Source organism: Oxyura jamaicensis, chromosome 4 (genome assembly GCF_011077185.1).
Source record: "Oxyura jamaicensis isolate SHBP4307 breed ruddy duck chromosome 4, BPBGC_Ojam_1.0, whole genome shotgun sequence".
NCBI classification, from domain to species: domain Eukaryota; kingdom Metazoa; phylum Chordata; class Aves; order Anseriformes; family Anatidae; genus Oxyura; species Oxyura jamaicensis.
Window position 1 is genome coordinate 64774537 of NC_048896.1, and position 27935 is coordinate 64802471.

At 40.6% G+C, this 27935-nt stretch overlaps 1 protein-coding gene across 8 annotated transcripts in view; it reads left to right on the forward strand.

The window, feature by feature from the left end:
* The first annotated feature begins 20678 nt into the window (after positions 1–20678).
* The window catches only part of MAPK10 (mitogen-activated protein kinase 10), a 121045-nt gene continuing 113788 nt past the window's right edge, over positions 20679–27935 (forward strand). For 3 of the 8 annotated variants that reach the window (XM_035325140.1, XM_035325136.1, XM_035325139.1), the window contains exons 1-2: positions 20683–21079; positions 25758–25877. The gene's annotated coding sequence lies outside the window, so the exon portion shown is untranslated. Of the gene's footprint in view, positions 21080–21147; positions 21264–25757; positions 25891–27935 lie in introns of those variants that run through there. The other 5 variants (XM_035325135.1, XM_035325133.1, XM_035325132.1 and 2 more) reach the window with 5 other exon arrangements.

A 27935-nucleotide genomic window follows, 5' to 3' on the forward strand; every position in this document is an offset into this window, starting at 1 on the left:
GCTGAAATACTGTATTCATTTTATCCTGGCTAAGTGCTGGGGCCCCTTGGAGAATAGAGGGGTATTCTTGATGGAGGACCTTCTGTCCACCTCTGGTGTTACATAGTGCTTAAAACTAACGAGAACCCCAAAGCAAAAAACCAAGTGCTGGTATGGCCTGTTGCTGCATGCTGCCCCAGTTTAAATACTGCCTACAAATGTTCCACTGTTTTTGCTCTAAATCGCACGTCTAGTGAAAATAAATCACAAATTATTGCAAGGAAAGAAGCACGTTGTAATTAATACAAATAGCAATCATTACAAGAAATGGCTGCTAAAAATTAGCATAACTGAGCTCGCAGAGAATGGAAGTAGACATTTAATTTTGAGAACATTTCTTCATGGAAACTATTTATCATGGGAGAGATTTTGAGATTACTTTTCATTTTTATATTCTTATATTGTTTTTTGTGAACCTAGAAATTCATTTTCCAACTCTGCAAGTACACACTTGCAGGATGTGCTTGTTGTAAGCCTAAGTATAATTTCTGCACTTTGGTTCACAGAAGCCAAGTTAGACTTAGGATCATAAAACTTGTTATATTTCAGTGTTGTATTTGACAACATTTATACTTTGGTCTTTATTAACATAAAACAATAGCCTTATTTTAGAATTGACTCGAAGTAGCACAACAGGAGTTGGCTGTGGGCAAGAGGTTCCTTCTGACCATACAGTTATTACGTTATTTTGTGTGCTTAGGTTGAAATGCTTAAAGTGTGCTTCTGAGGAAAGCTAGACCAAGTTAGATGATGCCTCCCCGGAATAAATGTGAGCAGCTGGCAATATTCTGCCATGGCCTGTAATATGGGTAAAAGATCAGGGTTTTTTATCCAAGAACCACCTCCATTATGTACAATGTAGACCACATACACAGGAAGACTTCGAGGAAAAGACAAGTTTGCTGTGTTTTGCTGCTTAAAGAGAGATGGTCTTAGTTTGTGGTAATGTGAACATGTGAACTGGTGTTCTAAAATGCCAGTTCTATATGGAGGTTTCAGAGGTGTTGTCTAGATAGCACAAGTTGCTGGCATAGGCAGTGAGGGCTTTACTGGTAGAAGTTTTTTTTTTTTTTTTTTACTTATGTCTTTTGCTGCAGCTTTAGATGAGTTTTTGCTGCTGTACAACATCGTACCCCACCAAGCACCAGTACAGTCATGGAAGTTTTGGATTTTTTGCGTTGGGGAAAAGAGAATGTAAGAAACAACACTTTGGCATTATTGCTTTTCTAATTAGTCCTGCCAGTCAATTTTTGTGGTGTCTGGGGCAAAGTCCCCATGGATGCTATTTATTTTGTGAGCAGTCAGCCTGGATTAATGCTTTTAGGATTTCTGAACATGTCTGACATTGGGGGATTTAGTGGTCAAATAAATCCAGCAAATCTAATATTATAATACTATGTGTGTCTTTGCATAATTTCCTATTTGGAAGCAAAGAATAGCATATATCCCTCACACAACTGCTGCAGTAGTAACTACTATTTTGTGTTTTAATGGCATTGAATGTATTTTACAGTTGTCTTGAAAACTACACAGGAGAATGGGTGCTAAAAGACCAGAGTTCATAACCTGTTTTGACACAAGCTTGAAAGCCTTTTACTCCTTCTATAACCAACATTCACCTTAGTGAAGTGAGGCATTTAATGTTTCATACGTGGTCACGGTGGAAATCCAGTAAACAGTTGGGTGTTATATTTGTAAACCATGTCTTGTATGGCAAGGTATATTAAGAGACGTATTTTTTTGCTGTCCTTCTGTGTCAAGAATGTCTGCTTGTTAATTGAGGTATTTGATACTATTTTTCCTCATCTGTAGTAGTTAAAACAAGATTAAAACTGAACTCTGACCTATATACCGTGCTGTATCATACTGCTGTATCAATGACTTTGCAAGTCTGTTCAGTTACCTTGTTCCTTCTCCAGACTACCTCTTTCTAAAGCTTTTAAAATTGTACAATGTTCATCTGTTTTACTTACTGCAGTCTGACCTGGGATGTAAATTTTTGGTGACCTTATCACTGTATTGTTGTTTGTTTTGTGTTCTATATTGGTCTTTTGTACTTGAGGGTAAGTTCATAACAAAACCACCACCAAACTTGTTTTTTAAAATGTTTCTTTTTCAAGTTCATGTTGAAATATGAAGTTATAGCACCGATTTTTGCAAAAGAAATGCTACCAACTATATATAACACGTTGATATTAGCACTGTTATTTCTTGCATGTAAGTCAATTTAACTGTAGTCAAAGGACTAGAGCACAACTGCATTCTTATGCTGATATGTACAAGCATGAATACAACAGTGATAAAAAATACTTTTAATCCACTGTAAACATATACATGACCTGGTCTAGTTCTTACTTACCTGTGATAGATATCTGTATAACAAAATAATCCAAACCTTTTTAAACAGGTCCTATAAAACTGATAATCAAGAATTACACCCCAACTACAAAACTACTTGTGGCAGTTGTATCAGAAGCACGTCTAAATCTGAAGTGTGTATATCACTGCATAGTGGTAATAAATAAAACAAATACTGGAAACACACAGGTATGACACAGAGTTGCAGATGCTGAGAAAAAGACTTCTAACAGGTAGTGAAGTCTGTAAAAAATCATTTTATTTTATGTAGATTAACTGAAGAGAAATAGGCTACTAAAAGTACCTCAACGTTACTTTTTAACTTTATGAAGAATGGTGTAATTCAAATATTAAATTTACCAACTCACAAGCTTGTTCCTTGGTTCTTAGTCTTTCAAAAAGCAGGTATCTTTTTGTACAGCATTACAAAGAGAAAGAAGGCAAAACCAAGTATGTTTTCAGTACTCACTTTATCCACTGTTTCAGCTCCTTTAGGTGCTTTTGTACTTCTCAGCTTGCTGTAGCAGGTAGAAGCTTTTATGCATGTGCTGTTGTGGTGGTTTTACTCAGGTGGGTGGCCGAGCTCCACCACAACCGCTCTCTCACTCCCCCTCCCCAAAGAGGAGCGGGGAGAAAATACAATGCAAAGGGCTCAAGGGTGGAAATAAGGACGAGGAGATCACACAGCAATTATCGTGATGAGCAAAACAGACTCAGCAGAGGGAGATAAGATTTACCTCCTATTACTAACAAGCTAGAGAAGCAAGAAACAAAGGAAAGAAACCAAAAGCACCTTCCCCCCCCATCCACCTTCTTCCACCTCCTCCCCCTGAGCAGCACAGGGGAATGGGGGTTATGGTCAGTCTATAGTGCTTCTCCGCCGCTCCTTCTCGGTCACTCTCGTCCCCTGTGCTGTGGGGTCCCACCCACGGGATGCAGTCCTTGCCGAACTGATCTCGTGTGGGCTGCCCACAGGCAGCAGCTCTTCAAGAACTGCTCCAGATATGGGTCCGTACCACGGGGTCCATCCCTCGGGAGCACACTGCTCCAACCTGGGTCCCCCACGGGCAGCAGCTCCTGCCAGGTCACCTGCTCCTGCGTGGTCTCCTCTCCACGACCTACAGGTCTGGCCCAGAATCTGCTCTGGCAGGGGTCTTCCACAGGCCGCAGTCTCTGTCGGTGCAGGGCCACCTGCTCCACCGTGGTCTCCTTCATGGGCTGCAGCGTGGAACCCTGCTCCACCGTGGTACTCCATGGGCTGCAGGGGGACAGCCTGCTTCACCATGGTCCTCACCACAGGCTGCAGGGGACTTCTGCTCCAGCGCCTGGAGCACCTCTCCCCCTCCTTCTGCACTGACCTTAGCGCCTGCAAGGCTGTTCCTCACTCCTCTCACTCTCCCAGCTGCTGTGTGGCACTGTGTTTTGTTTGTTTGTTTGTTGTTGTTGTTTTTCCCTGTCTTAAATATGCTCTCACAGAGGTGCAAACATCACTTATTGGCTCAGCTCTGGTCAGCAGCGGGGCCCTTACCTAACATGGGGCAGGTTCTAGATCCTTCTCACAGAAGCCACCCCTATGGCCCCCTGCTACCAAAACCTTGCCACATAAACTCACTACACCTGTATATGTTGCTAAAGTTACCTTCGAGAGTCCAAAAATATTTTATTGGCTTCATGCATTGTGAGTACAAAACAATGTTAATTATCTGTTATTATTTGTTTCTATAACCATTTCTAAAATTTCAGTTTAACATGGAGGTAAAAACAGCAAGCAGGTCCAATATGACCTCATCAAGCATTTGTGTATAGACACAGCACAGACAAAATATGTACCATATACAGTTTTAAAAAACATACATATATATTTGTGTTACTGAAGTTGTAAATCCAAGTGCCATTCCATAAAAAGCTATTTGTCTATGTTATTCTCTATCATGAGTGTAATACATATCTGCTTTCTTTTGCGTTCAGATGTGCCTGAGATTATTTTTTTTGTGGTAATGTTTTTTTTTATTATTTTTGATATTTTTGAGTCTTCCTTCAGCTGTTTTGGGACCTGGACCTTTGCAAAGTTATTAGAAATTCTCCCATGAAGAATCTCAATGTGGAGTTACTAACATTTATTTCATTTCTGTTAAATTTTACCTCAGAAATTTTCTTAAATCTTTTGAGTTTATTCAAAACACTCGTTAAACATCACTGGTTTACAACTTGCAGAAGGTTTTGCAGTACTTTTACACAAAAGCCCATTAAAATGCACAAAATTTCATTTACAAAACAGACTTGTATGTTTTTATCTTTTTGTTTTCTCATAGAGGCAGTACAATAGATAACATAGTTTGCATTAACCTTAGTATTTCATTATGCTGTAGTATGTCAATGTCACAGTATTACATTACCATTAACCTGAGATTTACTTATTTTTAATCTTACTGCTATTATGCTTGCATTTTTAAGTTTCCAGTATACTTGTTAAATTCCTAGAATGGCTTTGGGAATATCTGGATTTTGAAAGAAGGATGCGGTCTCATGATCTGCTTATTTATCCTATTCAGGAGCAATTCGAAAGCATAGAGGAAATGCTTAAAAAAAGGTACCATAAATACAACTGAGTAAGTAATACAGACAGAAACGGACTGTTAAATGAAGAAGCTATTTGTATGAATGCAATATTTTTAAGTCTGATGACTTTGTAGTTGGAATAGAAATTTGACTGAGAATATATATTCTGTGCCATATGAAAATGGAGACTCTTGGCATAAAGGGTTACATTGGGAAGCCATGAGTTGTATACCATAGTGTGTCTTCCATCCTTCGTGGCTGGTCCTTGTCTATGTGGTTCTGTGTTCTTTTGTTACTTTAAAAACAAACAGAAAAATCATGATTACTTCAAGAATACTCTGTCTCTTAAATCAATGAGCAGAAAAAAAGCTAGGTAACCAGGTGTAAATGAAATCCACCCAGAATCATTCATCTCTGCTAGCAACATTGCCTTTTGCTGTTATTCTTCTGTATGTATTTGCCTTTTATCTGCATTAGGGAAAAAAGTTGCTGTTATTCATAGCATCATATGAGTAATTAATTGTTAGTGATTACTTACCATATGTTATGTACAGCTCTAAGCCAAAAGTGCTGCCTTCTGTGGAGTCCTTCCACTGACACCCAAACCCTTCAATCTTAAGACTGACATCTCTGGAATGGCATGGCTGTGAATGTACAGTTGAATACTTATCTCCAGTGATTTCACTCTTGACACCACAACAGGTTGGTCAGAGCTGCTTCTGGAGATGGGTAAGTTTTGCTGCAACTTAGTGGGGCTGAATGCAGTGACTTCCATGTCATTTGGCAGGGTTGGGGTCTGACAGCTCTGTGCCTTCACCTGCCGCAGACTCTCATGTGAGGCATTCTGCTGCTCCTGGGAGAGTACAATTCATACATGGGTTGTATGGCCTTAAAGCCCTTTGGCAAAAAGGAATTGAAGCAGAGTTGATAAATGGCACCCTTTTTGATCATGTTTTTATTAATAGTCTGTTAATAGTTTGTTTCAATAAATAATGCTGAAAATCAAGAGTAAACTAACAAAAAAAAAATGCTTGCTGTTCACCATGAAACAATAAATTTTCATTCAGAGTTCTCAGTAGATCTGGTTCTATTGGCTGTACTCCCTGTTCTCTGTACAAGGCTTTTGCACTCAAAAATGGAAATGGCAGTGTGCCATATACCACATATAAAATTGCAATGTTATAAAAGCAAGAGAAAAAGCACTTTGCAGTGCTTTCCCTTATCATTCACTGCCAGCTGGCCATGTGGGGTTGGAAAGGCTATTGGTGAGGTTCTTTTATTATTATTATTATTTTCTATTTGGTCTTGGTTGCTGAGTAATAAATACTGGGTCTATCTTCTCTGGCACCTTTTGCCCTAGGATTTTGAATAATTTCAACTCTACCTGTGGATGGGAAGGATCGAATTAAATGAGGCTGCTGCAGCTGTGGAATTGTTTTTGCAGGCGACTGTGCTGGTGTTAACACCTGCGTGTGGATCTGTGGAACGCCGCTTGCTGGCTCTACCCCATTCTGTTGATCATAATGAAAACGGAGTGAAGAGTTAAGTCTCATGCAATGTAGAAATGCAGACCCCAGCCTCTGAAAAGGATTGTTATTTTTATTAAATAGCTCCAATTCTTTTAAACACAAACTTCCTGTGCATAATTGTTTTGCCTTAGTTCTCCATGTTCTGCAATTATAGGCTGTGTTCATAATTGGGATTCTCTTGTACTAACTGAACAAGACTGTTGCTTCTTCTGTGAATGCCCACTCTAAGAACACAATTTAGGCTTGGAAAAGAGAGGCATTTTTAAATTATCTGCCTCTGCATTTATTTTTTTTAGATCTTTTGTTTGCTATCCTTTGCTTTTTGATACGCTTTGGTATAGTTACTGAGTGCTGGCTGTAACTCTTTCCCACCCTCTATTTTTGCCTGTTTTGTGTAGTTATTCTTGCTCTTGTGTTACTTCTCCTATTGTAGAAAGACAGTAAGTTTAAAATACTCAGCCACATCTTTTAAGATGCAGTAGCAGTGGAGTAAAATTTTATTTTACAAGGCACAAATTTGCATAGCACTTGAGAAATGGCCTGCCTACAGGCTTGAAACATTACTGCTGAATTCACTGGGAGGCTTTTCATTACTTCCAGTGTGTGCCAGAGCATATACTAACTGCTTGGTGCAGAGAGCAGTGGGATATAAAGGATGGGCTTGAGGATGTTACGTAGTAAGATGCAAGTGGCATGTGGGAGTACAAAGCTCATGACAGCAATAGTCCACAAAATCATTTTCAAATTGATCTAGGTGACTTCTGAAGGGCAATGAAGGTTAATACCAGTAGGAGTTCTTGCTTCTGTATAGTTAGCACTGAAGCATGTGCATGTTTCCAGATTGCAGTCGTGTTATGTTGATAAGGTGCCAAACACTGATTGCCTGAGGTGGGTAATAGTGTTGAGAATGGTGGTTTTCCTCATCTGCATGAGTGATGGGATTTTCCTAGCACTCCACCAGGGAAGAACATGCTTGTTGAATGGCAATGTGGAAAAAAACTACCTGGTAGGGACTGCATGCATCTCCTTGGCCACGTTGTACGAACAGAGCCAAGTGTGGAATAAACCTTTGTATAAGGCCACTGCACTGCCAGGCTGTGCACTTAGGGTAGGATGCAGGCTATGCACAAGATACTAGTAGTTCCTGGCTCTGCTCTGTCATTGCTGTGTGTGTGTGTGGAGATAAGTATGCAAAGAGCAGAAAATTCAGGAAGTTTGTGGTGAAAATGTACAGTTTCTTCAGATTTTTCAGTGCCATGAGGTGACTGTAGGCTTACAGCCCAAAGTTGCTGACCAGTCAAGGCCATTCTGAAATACCTGGAGAAAAGTAGAAAGCTGAAGTAATGCTGTCTTCTCTCCCCACGCTGGAAGACAAATTATACAGCATTCATCTGGGGAAAACAAACAAAAAGACAAGCCTTATTTATGTACTATGTAGGGATTGGAAAAGTTCTACAACATGTATATAATAAGTTATGTGGAATATAAATATGGCCTAATAATGACGAGTCAATTCTTTCAAGTCTTCTTTAAGGTTATCAATAATTTGGAACCTGAAATAGGAATAATCATACCTTTAATCTGCTTCACGTTATTTTTGCTGGCTTTAGTGGTATTTTTCCATGTTGAGACTTGTGCAATATGGGGAAAAAGGCTAGTGAAGACTAGCTGAAAAGGTTGTGTAGTAAATAGTAACGTTGCTTCTGTACATACCTGTCTGGTAAACATAGGCCTACAAAGAATTTGAAAATAGGAAAAATGAAATTCTAAATTGTTTCTGTACTTCTGTGGAAATTGATCGTAAAACTTGTGTGACATTATCAAATAAAAATAGATTTTTGCTAGCTTTTGTATAATATTAGTTTTATATAAAAGGGGCTGCTTTATATGTAAGTATAGACATATATGTATATGTAATACATGCAATAATGTTTATAGCTGAGTATCTAGATGATACCTAGAAAAATAGCTTTCTCCATTTTCTGAGAAAGCATGAAAAATTGTTTATTTCTTCCGTTTGTTTAGGTCTGATCGTCTTCTCAAGAAGATATAGGACTACACGAAGATTCAGTGGCTCAACTTCAGTCTCATGTCGTCTTTCTGTAAAGGTGCAAACATGGACCAACTCTGACAGACTAGGCCAATGGTAAGTAATTGCTAACTAGAATGTTAACACTTGAAGTAATCCAAATGTACAGGACTTACAGTAGATATTAAAAGTAAAGTTTGTCTTTCAGAGATAGTAAATAAAGCTAATCGTTGGAGTGAACGCTTGCTATTTTTACCTTTGTTCTGCTGTCCAAGGCTCCGATTGTTTCATATGCAGAAAGACTTGAATCATCTTAGCTTGTCGAAGGTGAACTGCCTTAGTATTGCTTACTGTCAGTAGGCTGATGGAAGAGGCCCTGTGGCAGAGCTATTTATTCACTATTTGCAATAAACATTGCAATTAACAGTCTCGCTGTTCTTTCATAATATTTACAAAAGAAACCCAGTTTCTAGTAATACTTAAGGAGGGTTGCTTCTTCTAAGTATTGCATTCAGAAGTAATGAAGTAGCTAAATGAAGGAAGTGAGCAAAAAGCAGGAGAGAAAAAAAGGTGAAAACACAACTGAAAATTGAATATACTTGTCTGAATAGCCTGAAAGAAGGTGATGCCCAGGAGGTAATGTATGTGTGGGTAATCCAGGGTAATCTGATTTTCAGCAATGCGAAGTAGGAAGCTTTTGGACAAGACTAGCCTTTATCTGTACAAAGCTATCACACCAGTGCTCATCTTGGGGAAGGAAGAAGCAGTTCACTCTGATTGCAGCTTCTCTTGTTGAACTCCTTATCTTACTCCATCTGCCTTGGAGACTAAAAGCCATCAAATAAAGGTGAGCCACCTGTACAGCATCAGATTCATGGTATGCTCTACCTCATATTTGACTAATGTGTTTGAGTGTTTCATCTACAGCTGTTAGTAGCTAAGCATGAATAGTTGTTTGAAATGTTCGGACTGCTCTGTCTGATAGCCCTCATCAGGGTCACCCCCATTTCCCTACTAAGAGCAATTGCAGCAGGGGTGAGTGAGCGTTCATGAACTGTGTTTATTTAAAAGCAAATGTTTGTGAAGTTTGACCATTTCTTTTTCTTGTCATCTCCATATCTGTGCCTTTCTGTACACAGCTGCTGAGATAGTCACCTATATATGTACATAGCTGCTGAGATAGTCACCTATATCTATCTTAAATGCAGGGATCCAGAAACAGGATGGAGCTGCAACTAACTATTGAGAGGCTGAAAACATACTTAGTAATTAAATCAGTCTCTTCATGAATGTGAATGTGGCTACTTTGTTTAGAAAAGGGAACCAAAGCAAGAAAGATATAAAGGTTAGTGCCTGCCATGTTAGTGTCTTTGTGATTAAATCACTGTCTGGGACTCTTTTAGGTGTTCAAAAGGCTCCTTCTGCCTGCTTAAACAGTTATGTGCACTGAACGGACAATTCTTTATTTTCCCTTCTAACAAAATGCACAGGTGAACCATTTTCTCATGTTTTCTCTTTCTGGCTTTGGATTTTTTATTCACTTAGACAAAGTGAATTGAAGTCTGTCTCTGTCTGGAAAAGTAGTTATGCTGCTATGCTGGTATCTAAAAGTGCTACTGCTTCTTCCAGCTGTGCTACAAAAATCGTGGTGCTTCTCTCACCATTCAAAGAACAGCTGTAGGCACCCAGGGTTATGAGAGGAGACCTGGAGACAGTATTCTCGACAGAGCAAGGAATTCAGGTATGCTGCTCTTATAAGTATTTGCCCTTGGGTTATAGAGCTGGCTGCTGTCCTCAGTGCCTGCAGCTCTGCGGGACGCCAGTTTCTCCCCAGCACTGTACAGGAAGCATTAGTGCACAGCTTCAGGATGTGAATTCAGGTCAAGAAACCACAGGCCCAAAAGGTAGATGCATAAATGCACAGTTCCTAGGTATTTAGGTTTCTTTACTGAACCAACACGATCAAAAGAAGATACATAGTAAAGATACTTTTCAGTGAAGTGATCTGGGGCAACTTATAAGTGGCTATTTAAGGCAGTTTTTCTGTTGGTGCAGTAGTCCTCAGTGAAGGTTTCATTGTATAGCATTTTGTCCATCTGTTCTGTGATTTTTATGATAGGAGAGAAGCTAAAATTACATTGGAATTTGTTCCTATTCCTTCCTGCTTGGCTGAGAATGTCTAAAAGGAAAGTGAATTCAAACTTCGTGCCTTTTCTAGGAATTCTATGGATTGGCATGTCTTCTTTTTTACGGTTCACATTGGAAGAGGTGTTTTGTTTGTTTGTTTGTTTGTTTGTTTTCTCCCCACCCATGTCTTTTCCTAATCCTTTTAGTGCCAACTCAAACCGAAGGCTTTGCTATAAGTATTTGTTGGGCAATCATGCAGATTAAAGGTGATGCTTGTATTTGACAGCACTTTTGACTTGTTGCTGCTGGCGGTATGTTAAGTCTTTCAACTTTCTCAGAACAAAACTCTGAGCTTCTCCTCTCAATTCCAGGAGCATTCTGTGTTAATGAGAGCATTTCAGCAGAAAGACATGTAACCAAATGGATTAGGAGGTTACCTTTGAGATCTGTTAGTTAAAATATATGGACAAAAGATAAAAGTCTTAAAGGAAAAAGGTGTACTTTGAGCTGTGCAGATGTGAAACTTCTGTAGTTCTGAACAAAAGTTAATATATCTATAAAAGACTAAAAACATAGCACTGCTTTTCCTGTGGTCTAGTTAAGTATTCTTTCAAGTTGAAATTCTTCAAATGTTTTTTTATTTAGGGAAACTGGCTTAAAAAAAAAAAAAAAAAAAGAAAGAAAAGCTAGTGCTCTAAGTTTGTTTTGTAAACTTGACTTACTGAATTGTACTGTGCAGTCATCACTGTGGTCCAGATTAGATAACTTTGCTGCTGTCATATTTGTCCTTGTTTCCTTCAAGATACTTTTTGACTAATTTCTCATGAATTCTATTTGATAAGACTTTCAAGTACTTTGCTTTATTGAAAGATTTAACTAAAAAAAATGTTCATTTCCTGTATACATTATAGAAAAAAAAGTGAATGTGGTTTCCTTCACATTAACATCTCTGAACAGTTATCACATTAATATTGACAATTGTCATCATACTGTTTAAATTACTGCTTTAAATACAGTGAAAGCACCTTTACAAACAGTGAGGGTCAGCTGTATTTAGTGAGATACTTGAATTCTGTGGCACATCTTCATATGACATACTGCATGCAAATTAAAGAGCTCTAAAAAAATATTCTACTGGGCAGCTTGTGTGCTGTGGGTATTTCTACTTTACTAGGTAACCATTTCTATATTAAAAATATTTTTTAGCTATGTAGAATTTCAGATGTTGCTGTGTTACCTTGGGGAGAGGTCTTATTGTGTTATACAAAGGTAATCACATGTGAAATGAAGGGGAGTCTTACACAGAACACTGTTTCTGAAGTGCAAAGGACCGTAATTTTATCCTCAGGTTCCTCAGAGGCAATGATAACAGGATGTGACAGAACCCTAGAGAGCCATCTCCTTTTTTGTCCCAGAGGTGGATTAATGCTTTAGTTTATTGTTTGAGATTGACATGTTATTTTGGGTGCATGGTACTTTGTTTTGGGAGGCAAAGTACTGGGCAGAGAAGGAATCCATGCCAAGACATTACCTGGAAATTGTGATGTAAAGAATCACAGAATCATCGAGGTTGGAAGAGACCTCCAAGATCCCCTAGTCCAACCTCTGACCCAACACTAACAAGTCCTCCACTAAACCATATCCCTAAGCTCTACATCTAAACGTCTTTTAAAGACCTCCAGGGATGGTGACTCTACCACTTCCCTGGGCAGCCTATTCCAGTGACTAACAACCCTTTTGGTAAAGAAGTTCTTCCTAACATCCAACCTAAACCTCCCCTGGTGCAACTTTAGCCCATTCCCCCTTGTCCTTTCACCAGGCACGTGGGAGAATAGATCAACTGCCACCTTGCTACAGCCTCCTTTCAGGTACCTGTAGAGTGCTATAAGGTCGCCCCTAAGCCTCCTCTTCTCCAGGCTGAACAAGCCCAGCTCCCTCAGCCGCTCCTCATAAGACTTGTTCTCCAGACCCTTCACCAGCTTCGTTGCCCTTCTCTGGACTCGCTCGAGCACCTCCATGTCCTTCTTGTAGCGAGGGGCCCAAAACTGAACGCAGTACTCGAGGTGCGGCCTCACCAGAGCCAAGTACAGGGGGACAATCACCTCCCTGGCCCTGCTGGCCACACTGCTTCTGATACACGCCAGGATGCTGTTGGCCTTCTTGGCCGCCTGAGCACACTGCTGGCTCATATTCAGCCGACTGTCAACCAAGACTCCCAGGTCCTTCTCTGCCAGGCAGCTCTCCAACCACACATCTCCCAGCCTGTAGCTCTGCTTGGGGTTGTTGTGCCCCAGGTGCAGGACCCGGCACTTGGCCTTGTTGAACTTCATACCGTTGGCCTCAGCCCATCGGTCCAGCCTATCCAGATCCTCCTGCAGAGCCTTCCTACCCTTAAGCAGATCGACACACGCACCTAACTTGGTGTCATCTGCAAAGACGAAACACACCGTGTTTCGTGAGCATCTTCCAAGTCATAGCCACATTTTTTATCTTGCCTCATCTGTCTGACAGAAAGGAGAAGTAAATTGAAGCATGTCCTACATTGCAGCTTGGATGGGAGAGGAGGACAGACAGCTGGGTAGTGTAGAGTTTGTATCAGACTTCTCTGGGGGCTCAATTCATACTCTAGTCACTGGCTGTAGATCTGTCATGATTTGCTAGATTAAGAGAGTATTCAGAACAGATATTTTCTTCCAGTATAGGTACTTACTGTGAGCGCACAATTTTTTATTTTTTTTTTAAATTTTTTTTTGTGAGATATATAGATTGGGATCCATCCTTATGTTTTTCTAGCTTAGGTGGGATTTTCATTTAATGAGTATCCTTTTTTTTTTTTTTCTATCTTTCTTGATGTTTCTATGGCATCCTTTGCAATATGGCAGAATGAAATGACAAGAGAAGTATGCTGAGGCACTGAAGAGGCGGAGGACTAGAAGCGTGAACAGTGTATCAATTAGTGGAATGAGAATGCCTGGAGAACACGGTCTCTTTTGCATCTCAGCTATTATTTCAATTTTGAAATGAAATTATGGTGGCTTGGAATTAGTCTATTTCATATCAACATTTTGCACCTTTGGGGAATTTATGGACCTGTCTAGCTCGGCAGGTTTGTACATCATCCCCACTTAGCTGTTGTTTAATTCCAGAATCAATATTAAAATCTGGTGCTTCAAAATGTTGCTCTGCCAAATGTGCATAATGCTGTATGACAGAGGCAGCTGAGTACATCGTGGAATTAACAACTTTGAGGTCCTCGTTCTCTATCTGTTGCTTGTCTCCGCAAACTCCAGTTGAGAGTGGCATTAAATTACCATTGTGTCTATTTCGCCCTGCAGTGCTGATGAGCAGAGACCTTGGATTGTGTTTGGAGCTGAGAAAGGAAGAGTAAATAGGGTCTTCCAGGTACTTCTTCTGCTCCTCTGTGCTGGCCAGTATGACGTGAAATGAGAGAGCCTGAGCTGCTTCTGCTGGGACGAGGCAGCCAGAGCTTCCTTTGGTCACAGTGCCTGGGACAGGAATCGGGTGCAGAAAGTGGGTATGGTGAAGAGAAGGTGCATCTCTTATATGGTGCGCTGGGTGGTTGACGTAGTTGTCTGGCTGTGGATGAATTTCTGAAGACTCGAATGAGAGTTTGTATGCTATAATTCATTTTAACTTGCAGGCAATTCTAGAATCCTCACTGCTGGTTTCTGCCTTGATAGTCTGTACATCTCCCTAGCTTAAGTGAAGTCTTCTTGACCTATTGCATTGGTCAGGGCTGAGATGAAATAAAACATTAACAAATGCTTGTTTGTTACCATCATTGCACTCCCAAATCTGAGCAAGAACACCTTTGAAACTGTAGAAACTGTATTTGGGAGAAATACCTGGGGGAACCAAACGTGTGGAAGATAGTCAACCAATTGCATTGAAATAAACAGATCGTGTGCTACTAGTTCTTACATGGTATAATCACAGTTTGAGTTGGAGCACTGGGAGCAGAGGCTTGTTCATGTGCAAGACTCAGGGAGTTGGAACTTTGGAAGTGCAAAACATCACCTTGTGAGCGTGAGAAAAATGAGTTATGAGTATGGGTTGCACAAGCTGTTATCCAAAATGTGACTTGGAGAAACAACTCCCAGGCAGGTAATCTACCAACAAAGACTTTCTTAAGAAAAGGAAATGTTTGGAAAGCTCTGGAAGTTTTCCAGGAGCCTGTCAGCTTTTGGGAGAAGAGGAAGTTTAGCTGTCAACAGGGCACTGAGATCGATATGATTGACCAAGTCTAGGCATTCATTCTTCTCCCATTTCCATAGGTCTGAGCAACTTTGAACACAGTGGGGTTCAGCTTCGTGGTCCAACTTTTACAAATCCTACCTTTGGGAACATACTATTGCCATGGTAACACAACTGAGGCTTTTTGCTGTCAGTCAGGCTCAAGATAGAAAACTATATTCTTTCAAAATGTATACTTGGAGCGCAACTTATTAAAATCAATATTTATACAGCAGATAATATCTTCAGACAGGCTGGACACCTTCTGTCAGAGTCTGATTTAATTTTGGGGTTGCAATGCAGTGAACTGTGTAGGAATGTTCACAAGTCAGCTCTAAGTGTGTCACGGTTTTCAGGTGAAGTTTTGGTATGTTGAAGATGGTGGATGTGTATCCATATTGTGTAAATGGGGCAAGTGCTCATTTGGGGAAGGGGTTGATTTTTTTGTTTGTTTGCTTCCTGAGACAAGTTTAAATTCTGTTCAGTGCTCTCTTGAACTGGAATCATTTATAATTGAATTCTTGGTATGTGTCTTATGTATCTCTGCAGGGAAAATCGAGCGTGAAATGATGCACTTTGGAAGAATTATTGAATACAGGAAATGGCAATTGAAAACTAAATTATACCTGAGCAGTTTTTTGTTTTCACCTTCATATGGCAGTTTAAAATGATAATGGTTTTCTGTAGAAGGCATTCAGTTTATGGCACCTTTAGCACCTTTTTATCATTAGGATAATAAAGCATCCAGGATAAGTTTATTTAAAATGATGTTAGTTAATTTTAGTGTATATTCATCTGCTAGAGTTTTATAAGACGCGTATCCCTTGCCAGTAGACAGAACAGTGCATGTGAGTGCTTGTCACAAAATGCTGGTGCTTTGGTGTGCTGAAGTACTTTTCTTGGTATCTCTGTAGTCAAATAACTGCTAAAATATTTTTCACTAAAAATGCAGCAGTTGAATTTACAGCTGAGATGGAATTTTCATGCCTGTTAGGAAGCTCCTGTTTCTCTAGCACTTTAAGTTCTTTCCTTTTGTTGAATGCAGTACTTACCAGAACAATCTTTTCATCTGTTTCATTGCCCAGTGAAGTACATATGCATCCTTCTGAAGATATTTATGGACTTGAGGTCAGAACTTCTTCCTAATTGTGCTGAGCGTGAATACTAGAATTGGTCTAATTTGTATGTTCCTGTGTATGCATACGCATGCATATTCTCTTGTGTTAGTGCCTGTCCTCTTGCTGCTTATTGCAATATGTAGATGTCATGTAGGTTTGCTTTATGCTATATAAGACACTGATTTAGAAATATACAGGTAGTGAATAGATATTTTGACTTAACAGTTTCTCTTAAAAGTATTCTTCTTCTTTACTATACATATATATATTTCAGTTTTTAAAATAATAAATTTCTGGAAAATAACAGTGAACTTGGCCAACAGCCGAGGCCTTCCCTGCCATATTCTTGCCTGTTGTCAGCTACCAGTTTTTGTCTCTTGGTTACAGCTTGATAACTGCAGGAACTCTACATCAGTCGGGCCGTAAGATGTTACTGTTTAGACTGTGCTTTTCAATAGCAGTTGACCAGAAAGTGGATGTGATGCCAATCATATCAATTTAACCATCTCAGCTGCTTTATATTTATCCATCTCTATAACAGAATGAAAAATTCTGAGATTAAATGTATCCCGCCTTGTGGTACAATGGTGAAGAAGGGGTAGTAGTGGCAAGGGGTGAGCAGAGTGCTAGGAGTGTGCACAGCTTCTTCAACTCTTCAAGAGCTTCTCTTAGCTGCCAGTGTAACGATCATGCAGAAAAGGAAATAGTTTTAAATGCATTTTGATTACGATAAGCATAAAATCCATGATCGTAAGTTCTTTTCCCCAAGATAAAGTCCAGGTCAGTCCTCATCAGTAATTATGCTACAGAAGGAGATTGAATGAAATCGATGAAGGAATTTGAAATACGTACTTTTTATTAAAAATAGGTGAGAAATTCTATACAGTGGAGTTGTACTGCATACCGCGGGGGGAGGGGGGGGTGTTATATCTTGAGTTCTTAAACATGAAAAACAGTCTTGGGAAAAAAAGGAACTCTTGGATTTGATGTACAGAGAGCATATCCCTTGGGAGGACAACAGTGAGTCTGGGTTCCAGCTCCTGTAGATGCTTTATTACCCTTTTTCAGTGTTCAGCCTGGTTTTGCTACGTTAACAGCTGGATCATAAAAAATAATAATGGCTGAAACAGATCTTGAGAAACCACCGAGTTCTAGATTCAGCACTGAGTAGGATGCAAGAATTTGTTCCAGAGATGAATTTTGTCAGTTTCTGCCTTAAAATATTAAGACTGTTGGTCACTAGGATTTTATTTTAGTTGCCTTTAATTGAATGTGATCCACTCGGCCGGTGGGAATGATGATGTGACCTGTGTGAGGCAGATGGAGCTGAACGGGGTGAACAGCAGCTCCCGAGCCACCACTGTTTGCAACCCAGTGCATTAATCCCTTGCCAATTCCAAATTACTTCAATATACCAGACTGCAAACTGCAGCAATTCAGGAGTTGCTACATTCAGCCATCCATGCAGCAGACGCAGCAGGCTCCGGGAGGAATGGCATAAACTGCCTGAGCAATTCCAGTTTTATTTTGGGCTTCATGTGGATTAGCAGTGAATCACCAAGAGCTTCCACTGCAGGCAGCGTAGTAGCTACTGGTCCCCTGGTAGCACCATTTTGGAAGATTAATATAAAATCTGTTAATAGCAACCTTTCCTCCATCTGTTAAAAGTGGTGCTTGGGTCTTTCTCGTTTACCTACATCTTTTTATTTTATTATTATTATTATTATTATTTAACTCTATAGCATCATCAAACAAGGAACTGGAAATGGGAAACGCAGGTGGTCCAAAATCTCCATTCAACATTGTCATTTTTTGTTGACGGCTCTCCTCTTCTTTGTCTAAATACAGAAGTGAGTGTAAGCAATTCCTGACATAATTGTTCTCCAGACCTCTGAGCTCCTAGTCTGATGACAGTAGGTCAGAGGTACAGTCTCGTGTTCATCTTCTGGGCTACAGGTTCCATGTACTTATTTTGGAATTTACATTTAAAGTAAAATGAGGAAGTTTTGTTTTAAAAAAGACCAGATCTCCTGAACACTTTAGAAGCAGAAAGGGGGCATAAGAGCTTAGCTGACATGACTTTAATTGACTCATGCCAACCTTTGTAGCTATCTTCCTGTTGTAAACGTTTGCTTCAATCAAGGTTATATTATATTTATCTCATACCCTCTTCTGCTCTTGCCTATTATGGGAAGCATTTGTCTGCTCATTGTGATCAGGGCAGCTGTTCTGGGAAGCAGGTGCCTGTAGACTCCAGCCTTAAAACATGTTTAAATTGTTTCACTCACGTTTTCTGCACTTTTTCAACCCATTGCAGTGTTTAGCTGTGGGCCAGTTCCAGGCTGGAATGCTTTTTATGGGATCTTTGTATATTTTAGCCAAGCCAGTAAGTCATCTCAGCAGGACAAAGCAAACAGCTAGCTGGAATCACTGCAGAGGAGCATGGAGCGAAATGCTGGGATAGCTGTGCAGCTCAGGAAAGCAGCATCTCTATCACAAAAAGCAGCATCTGCAAAGATGCTATTTTCCATTAGATCTGCTGTTCCAAGGCCAAATACCCTACTTATGTTCTGAAACCTCTGTCACCTCTGCAAAAGCTTAGACTTTTTGTTTCTTTCTTCACCCTCTACCCTGCCCACATCTCTTAATTGTGCCAGAAGCACCCACCCCCTTCCCTTAATACACTACTATGCGGGTAGTGAATGCTTTTTCCAGAGGTGATGGCCATTCTACTGATGCATGCAATTATTTCCTTCCACTGAACCTCTTTCTGAATATATTCTGAACATTGTAGATAATACAGTTAAAATATCTGGATGAAGGAAAAAATCCCTGTTGTTTTGGATTAGTAATAAACTCATACATATATGTATACACACACGTAAATATTTGTATATGATTGCAGCAGCAGAGCATTTCTCTAAACGAGTAAGTGTTGAAATGTTTTCACAAAAAGTGTGCGTGCCTGCAAGAGGCTAATGCATAGGCTTTATTCACAGAGCTAACTTCGTTATGGTATTTTGCATAACAATAGTGTATTTCTAGAGTCTTAAGAAGACTGAGCACAGAAGAAGCGCCAGGGGAGGTTCAGGTTGGAAATTGGAAATTAAGAGAAATTGCTTCTCAGAAATAGTGGCTAGGCATTGGAAAGGGTTGCCCAGGAATGTGGTGCAGTCACTGTCCCTGGGGGTGTTCAAGGAAAGGTTGGACCTGGCTCTTAAGGTCAGACTGGTGGCAGGGGGATGGTTGGGCCAGAATATTGGAGGTCTTTTCCAACCTTGATGATTCTGTGGTTCTGGTGATTCTAAGTACTTTTTCAGGGCATTGTGCGGTGATACTCCATAGAATCTGGAAGGGAGGAAGCCCTTCTTGGGTAGTTATTGCTCTGCACTAGAGGCAGTGCTAGTTCTTGTGCAAGTGTGACACTCAGATGGCAGCTGAAAATAAGGTCTTTATGGCCTTGAGAGAACAGATGTGATACAGCGTGGGGAAAAGAAGAATGTGAGTACGGAGGCAAAGGGACAGAAAATTTTGGTGTACATGTTTATTAATATATGTGTATGCAGGAATGATGCACAGATCAGGGTGAAAATATCCACTTGTAAAAAAAAATAAATGCTTATAGCAGAGCATGGAGGGGAAACACGCTAATGCAGAAAGAGTGGAAGAACGTTGTGTACTTAAGAACAACGTATACTTCATGTACCAGATGCGGCTGATGAGTTGACTTCATCCATAGTGAAACATTTCTAGGAGTTCGTTGGTTACCTCCTCTGTCAGAGTATGGCCTGCAGAAGGCTCTTGGGGTGTTCTTTAGAAAGGCACCTGTTGCCTACACTGAATGAAATGGTTTGCACTTCACAGAAGATAGCTATTCCAACAAGGTAGAAATTCTCAGTGGTATTTCTGTGACTGGCACTCTCATGTTCACGGCAGTCTGGCCAACACAGTGGTCTCACCAGTGTACTTCGTGTTGTTAAATGCCAGAAGAAAGGAGGTATCCTGCAATTTGACATGCACAGAAGAAAGGTGGTCAGCATAACTTTCGGACGTGAGGAGGTCTGGAGTCATTGCTGACTCTGTGAGCTCAGACTGAAGTAGTACCTCTGTGCAGTGGGGTCTCGAAGGAGCAGCAAGCTGTAGGCTGGGGACGTGGGGTACCACGCCAGAAGGCACGACATGCTGTGGATGGGGAGATCGGTAGCTGTCCCTTGGGTCCTGAGGGACTCTGTCCTGAGCATTGTGTTGCTTCCTCCCACAAGTGGTAGCTGCGTGAAGAGCTGTGTTGGGAGCCATGAAGATCTGTCTTGTGATTTCTCTCCTTCCTTGAGCACAAAACGGAAATGAATTTCAAATATTTGTATTATTTTTGGAGGGTGATGGACGTTTATCCTGGTATGTATACCAGCTAATGCAAACAAAAGAATTTATCTGCCCTGAGGAAATGATTCTCATTATTACTGCCTCTCTGCACTGCCTAGCTCTTTCCCCGATGCTGCAGCCGCCGGAGCTACTGCTGCCGGTAAGTGCTCCAGCTATGCAGCTCCCAGTTCTCCAGGAGTTACCACAGCCGTGGCTGCAGATGAGACTTCTCTCTTCACTCCCTCGCGCTGTCCTCCCCCCCCCGCGAGACCTTGGTGTTTGACGTCATGTGTGCTCCTTCCAGTTGCCATGGCAGCCCCATTCCCCAGGCCCCCTGCCTGTCTCCTCTGGTAGGTTGCACAATGGTACAGCCAGCATCACGCCGCACAATGGTTTCCAGGCAGTGAAAGAGCGTGATTCAGCAAGCCACTCTTTTTCCCCCCCTCTTTATTTCATTATTATTGGACGTTTTGCCTCCCTTTTTCCATCCTCTCTATCCTCTCCCCCAGGCTTTGCTTGATTTCTTTAGAGGAAAGCATTGTGTTGCCTCGAATCCAGCTGCCCATCTTTTTATTCTTTTGACTTTTATAAAAAGCCCATTTTTTCCTCGGCACTGTTTGGAATGTGACTTAAAAATACCACCTCAAGTCACGGTTTGGGGGAGAGGTTGCTGGACAAGGAGAACAGTTGGCAAGCGCGGAATGGTAGGTGGTTGCTGCTTATATTCTATGATTAATCTGCTTTCGCAAGATGGGGTGATGAATATTGATTGCTGCTTTAAAAAATGGGGGAGAGGGACACTGGCTAATGAAGTCAACTGCTAACTGAAGCAAGAAGGCTGCAGCTGTAGGTTCTGTGGCTGGAGAGCTGTCATTCTCCTGTGCTCAGGTGTGTATGAGCTGCTCTGTTTGGGTGCTTGAGGTGACCGGTGGCGGTGGGAGCAGTGCAGAGGCACATCATGGACAGGAGTGATAGTGCTTTACCAGCTGGCGCATGTAAACAGTTGCGTTCTCGTCAGCCTCATCGCCTCTAACACGGCTTGGGGGCTTTGGGGGGAAGGAGGTGTCTTGGCTTGCAATTCAGTGGAAATGAGTGCATAATGCGGGTTATATAGTCCAGACACAGCCATTTGAAATGTGAATTTGTAAATTTAGAAGACAGGGGCAACTGGAAGGTGGAAGGACAGACGTCTTGGCCTTTGGAAAGCGCCTGAACGGCGGGGCAAAGAAAGGAAGGTGTTTGTGGGGAGATGTGTTTGAAAAATTGTGTTGAATAGAGGGGTGGGGGGTGTTTTTAAAGAAGTGGTTGTCTCGGGTAATCATCAGTCTTCTGCATCCCCCCCCCCCCCCCCCCCAACATGTAAGTGGACTGAAAAGCCTACTGCATCTTATGGAGCCATCAGGAGCTTTTTGCAGAGGTGTTTACAGCACACTACAGGGCAGTTGTTTTGCAAAAGAGAATTCAACAATTGGAAGACACTGCAGTGAAATCAATGTTGCTTTGCAGGGAAATCCTCTGGCAGAAGATGTTGCCTGTATTTTATTTTTTTTTTCTGCAGAGGGGCCTAATAATAAATAAAGCAAATTTTACCTGGCTAATGAAGCGTTACAGCATTGTTGAATAAGCAGGCTGCGCTTCCAGTGAGCCACAATGGGCATGTTCCATGGCATTTGCGTCCTGAGTGATTGTAAGCTTGTTTACATGGGGTCGTTTTGCTGCATAGCTTCATGATAGCCTCAATGCAGCCTCCTGCTCCCTCTGTGAGTTTTGCCAGAGACCTGTTTAAAGGCAAACCAACACTATATGAAAACATAGATTTTCCAAAAAATGATGGCATCGTGTAGAAATGTTTTAAGAGGAAAATGTGTATCATAAATGATCAGGAGAAGCCTGAAATCAGTTTGCTGGAGGACACAGAGCTTACCATGCAAGGCCAGCTTCAGCAAAAGGGAGAGGTTAAGGTAGAACGGGATGGTGTTCTTATTGCACAGGGATGTTTGTCTTTGTCCACATGTAAGCTGTGTTTGGTTTCCCTTTCTTGGGGAAAGTGGAGTGCACCCAGCCTCTGATCTTTTAACCCTACTGCAGAGCACTGCTCTGGAGCCACTGGCTAGGAATGCTCTGGAGTAGTATTTTCTTGCTCAGTACTCTTGTGTGCTCACTTTGTTGCTGCTAGGAAAGGTTGCATATAAAGGCTGCAGGAAATACCTTCCCGCAGGTTAAATGCACGGCTTTCTTGTGTGGGATGCAGATGTGAATGACAAAGGTGATTCGACCTCAGCCATTAAACTGTGTTCCTTCTCCCCGACTCCCAGTAAATTGCACGCTCACACGTTGCTCTATCCTGCTGTTTCAGAGCATGCATAATTTGTCAGAGTCCTGTTCCAATTATCATTTTGTGCAGCAGTATTAGGAGTACAGGCCTGTTTCTAAATGGGGTGATGGCAAAAATTGCTTAGCATGCAAAATTAGTTGCCTTCATCTGCCTGTCTTCTGCCTGCTTGATAGTAGAAAATGTCCCCTCATTGTTAGAAATGTGTGCACACTAAAAGGGCCTTTTATGAGCAGATCTTGAAGATGAGTGTGGTTTTTGTTGTTATTTTATTATTTTTTTCTGCAAGTGATTGGCACATTTGTAGCCTTTTAGAGATTTAACAGTAATGGATGAGTAATTGTAAGACAAAGTACCTTCCGACTCTGTTACAGCATTAAATCTGGCTTTTGAAAGCAAAGGAATAGCTATCAAAATTTCCCTGCCGTTGCATTTGGGAATGTTATAAAGCTCACCCATAGTTAGCAAGCTGTTGCAAAACTCACACAGCAAGAGGAAGCTGAAGCAGGCCAAGAAGAGGATGTTAGCATTGCTCTTTGAGGCACCATATTTTTATTAAGATTTGGAAAGCAGAAAAGTCACATTTAGAGATAGATCCCCAGCTTTAGTGTTTGGTATCTCTGTTGTGCGGTATGAGTTGTTTTGCAGTACAAAGCACTGAATTCTTGGGCTAATTCTTGAATAACAGAAAATAATTGCCAGCTTGTTGATAACCTTTTTAAAACCAAGTACAGACTTTGTTTTTTGTTTGTTTGTTCTGTATGACGAGTAGTCTTACGACCTTAGGCCTCCCCTTCTTCTGGTTACATTTTGAGTTTCCAATACCACTACTAGGAATGAGGACCTCTAAGCCTGATGATTGCAGTGTTACCATAGTTGCTGCTCTCTGCTCTTCGGGAGGAGAGGAGGGAGACTTCTCTGGGCCACATTACTGAATATGAATGCAGCTCAGCTTCCAGCACTCCAGTTCTGCTCCCCTTTTCTATGATTCTGTGAAACTTGCTGTTTTGAATCAGCCACCTGCAAGGAAAATTAACCCTCATAGAGGGGAGCAGCGAAAAGAAAAAATGCTGCATTTGCTGCGAGCTTTCTTTCTTTCTTTCTTGCAGCACCATCTGTGGAGACAAACGTAAGAAAAACAGTCTTTCAGAGAAACAAAAAAGCTTTTGTACCCAAGTAACCATGTTGGTCTAAAACTGAAAGCAACATACTACTTGGTGAGTGGGAAATGCCAGGCTTTAGGGCTGGGTTTTCTTTCTCTTATGCTGTGATAATGAGTACAGATCAAAAGCAATAAAGGGGAAGGGATGGGATTTCATGGTACACAATCCACTCCTTTCAGAAACTGAACAGATTTCATTGAGATGAGTTGTTATACTGCCTTTTAGCTGGACGTCCCTAGTTTTGCTGCCAACCTTCAGGAGCAGTTTTGGCTAGTTCTTGAAATATAAGTACAGAAAACTCAAGTCCTGATAGTTCTTGATTTTTTTTCTGTATTAATTAATTATTTTATTCTTTAATTTTGCACATGAACTTAGTGGTGTCAGTGGAGTGTTGTAACCTTTGTGTCTAGGGAAGGGAGGTGAGCACTGTGAACTTCTGTTTGTCTTCGGATATCCTGGAGTGTACATGGAGCGTAGGACAGTGTCAGAGCCCTTACTAGAGTCAGAAAAAGAAAAGGAGCTGAAAAGGAACTTTTGTTGTTGTTGTTGTTGTTTTGTTTCTTTGTTTTCCTGTTTAAGAAAAAGAGCTTCATGACTCTCCAAGTATTGAGCCTGGCTTGCACCATGTTGATGACAAGGAACGTTTGGGGGATATTTCCATCTCTCAGCACTGCTGCCAGCTTTTTGCTTTGTAATAAACATTAACAGTGGATGGCTCAGAAAAAAACAAAATCATGGTTCCTATCAAGTCAAGAGCTATTTCAGCAGGGTTGAACAGTAATAGGTCAGATAATTCAAGAAATTGGGAAGTGCTAATTACAGTGGGATTTCAGGGAGCCTCAGACTACACAACTGTTGGCCCAGTACAGTGAAGTGTCTTGGGCCTTCTCTGATTAAGCTGTTGTTTTATCCTGAGTATTTTTTTTATTTATTACTACAGAGTTACAGTTCAGATCTCTCTTAAAATGTTGTCCTTACTTGAGTGATGCTCAGTGATGAACATGGCTGCATTTTGCTTAACATCAGTTACCTGTTCTGTATACTTGGAGATTCTGTTCGGTAGTTAGACACCAGAGTGGAACTTGCTTTATTGTTCCCCCTCTTAGTCACTCTTTACCCTCTCTACTTTATTGCATTTGTTGTTTACACTGCAGTTTAAGCTTGTCTCTAAGTACAAGCACTTTGCCATTTGAACGTTTTTTAAAGAGGATTCTAAGTTTGTAGACAACAGTAATTTATAAGCCTTTCCTTATGCCTGTATATATTTGTGTCTCAGTTTTTAAAGCCATTCATTACATTCATGTTGCCAACTCACATGATCACAAGTCAAACTTAATTTAAATCCCCAGGTATTAGTGATAGATGCCTGCACATAAATCTCAATCTGTTGTAGCGAGTGTTTCTAATCTTTTATGCTCCAAGGAAAAATGTGAAGATCTGATCTGAAAAGACAGGTTAGAAACAACAACCATTATTGAAGAACAGTTTCATGATTTGTAGTGCAATCTGTTGTAACCTGGGTCAGTCCTGAACTTGATTTCTTGAACAGTTGGGGTTGCCATCCTTGATTTTTTTTTTTTTTTTTCCTATTTTCATTTTTAATTTTTTTGGGGAAATGACCATGACACCGCTATCCCATTTAAACAGCTCTTCATTCGGCATAATTTTTGATCTTTAACCTTTCTTCTTTTCAGGAGGAAATTAATGGCCTGTATAGATACTGCCTGTAACTAAGTGTCTTACAGTAATATCAGAGGATTTTTTATTTTTTTTTTTTATTGCGTTACATGCAAATATTGATGTTTCAGGCTAGCTTAGTTTTCTGAAGTTCCTCTATCTGACTTAAAGAATAAAACCCAAATATTTTTCTCTTTGTTTTGTGTTTAGGGCTAGTATTAGAAACGTGTACCAGCAGCCGGCCAGACTCGAGCAGCAGCTATGGCAACCGGTGCATGAAGTTGCTGCCTTTGACCCATTTCCTATAGATGAGGCATATCAAACGCCGTGGTGAGTCAACAATGTATGGTTTTAACAGATCACGTTCCTGGGCAGAATAATCTTGCTTGATGCCAGTGGGCATGCTGATTATTTTGGGGAGGGTGAGGGTGAAATTTCACTGGCAACTCTCACTAATATTTAGTGAACTTGAGCATTGTGCTGTCTTGTTATATATATGCAGTTTTCAAGTGTAACATTGCTGCATTGTACATATATCAGGTGGAGTGTAATGGGAGGGTGGTCTTGATGAACATGTGAAGACAATAATGATTTAAAAAAAACACACTACATATGATGTGTTGGGGGCTTGATGCATCTGCTGGTTTACACCATTTTTTTGTAATTTCTGTTTTGCATCTCTTTTATTTGTGGTGAGGGAGAAGAAAGTGATTTTGTTTCTCAGATTGTGAAATGACTGAGGAAGAGTGTGAGGAATCCTGACAGGTTTTCTTGCTGTAAATTCCTTCATCCCTGGACAAGAAAATAAATTCTGAGAGTAGTGATGAATAACAAATAGCATTTTTTCAAGTACTCTATGGCTTTAATCACGTGCAAGTCTACTTGCATACTTACAAGGAAAATTTCTTATACTGGAAGCCATTCTGATCCTGATAATTTCTCTAAGGTGGTTTTAGCGTACCTTTGGGATGGGAGGAACTGGTTTTAAGTGTCCAATGTAATCACAAAATAGACATTGTGAAATCTTGCGAGTCTTTAAGGTAACTAAATTTCCATTCAAAATAATATTCGTTCCTTCTCTAACACTAGCTAGATGTTTGCCAGCTCCAGTCACCGTAGCCAGCATAATCTGAAAGTCAACAGGTTTAAAAAAAAAAAGAGAAAAGGGCACCAGATGCAAGTTGATCTCTAGACTTGATGTAGGTCTTCTGTGATTTGGCCTTTACCACTGGTCAGTGTCAAATCTTATTTCTGGAGCTGTTACAAAATTGGATATACATTCAAGTCACCAAAATATTTCTGCACTCTCAGTAGGAGTTACAGGTTGGTTTGTTTGTTTGTTTGTTTGTTGGTGTTTTTTTTTTTTTTTTTTTAGATCAGGCAGAGATGGAAACATGCAGTCTGTCCTGACTGGTGGGCAGTAGTGGTATGTGACTACTGCAATAATGAAATGAGCACTCTGATAGCGTGTCTTTGTCATGCTTGGTAGAGCTGCTGGGAGAAATGAATAGGTGTCAGGTAAATCTATTTGATTCTGCTCTGGAGTAAAACGAGGGAGAAAGTAGCAAAAAGCAATGCCTACTAGATGACTGAAAGGTTGAAACCTCAAGTGCTTCCCAAGGGGGGAAACCAGATATTTGATGTGAGGAGTAATTTGTGGCAGGAGGAGGTCTGAATGTTCATATTCCTGACTTCCAGCCATCTGGTGACAGCAAGGCATTTATGTGGAACTTGAAAACCTCCCCATATTATGCCCATGATATTGATAAATTCTTAAGGATTTTAAGGTATGTGGCATTAGACTGAAGGTAATTCTTGCTAGCAAGACAGCAGCATTCATCTTGCTTTAATATGTGGACTCCTAAATCTGTGAAACTTAACCTTTCTTATATGAATGGGCTTGGCTGAGTTTTGAATTCATGATGAGGTGCAAAACCATAGAACCTTGTGTGTTTGCTTTTAATTTGAACTTGTGTGTTTAGCATCACATAGGTAATATGCTATTTGTAGATAATCAGAGTTTATATAAACTGGTAACAGAAAAATATTTACCATTTGTGGTAACCAATACCACTGCAACAGAACAAAAGATTTTCGTCAGCGTGTCTGTGATGAACAGTGATTAAAAAGAAGTTGCATGTAGTTTTTATAGTATCATGTATGCATGTTACTCTGATAAGCTCATAGGCATGGCACGTCATATTCTCTCATCATTAATAATTTTAAAATTGCTGTATATGTTGAAAAACCTTTTTGAAGAAGCTGGGTAAGCATAATCTGTCTCTGGAGTACTTTATCTCTTGAGTTCAGTGCTCATCTAAGTCACTTCCTCCAGCTTCATTCTTCCCAGTTTAGCTTTTAGGATGGGTAAACCAGCACAGGCAGCAG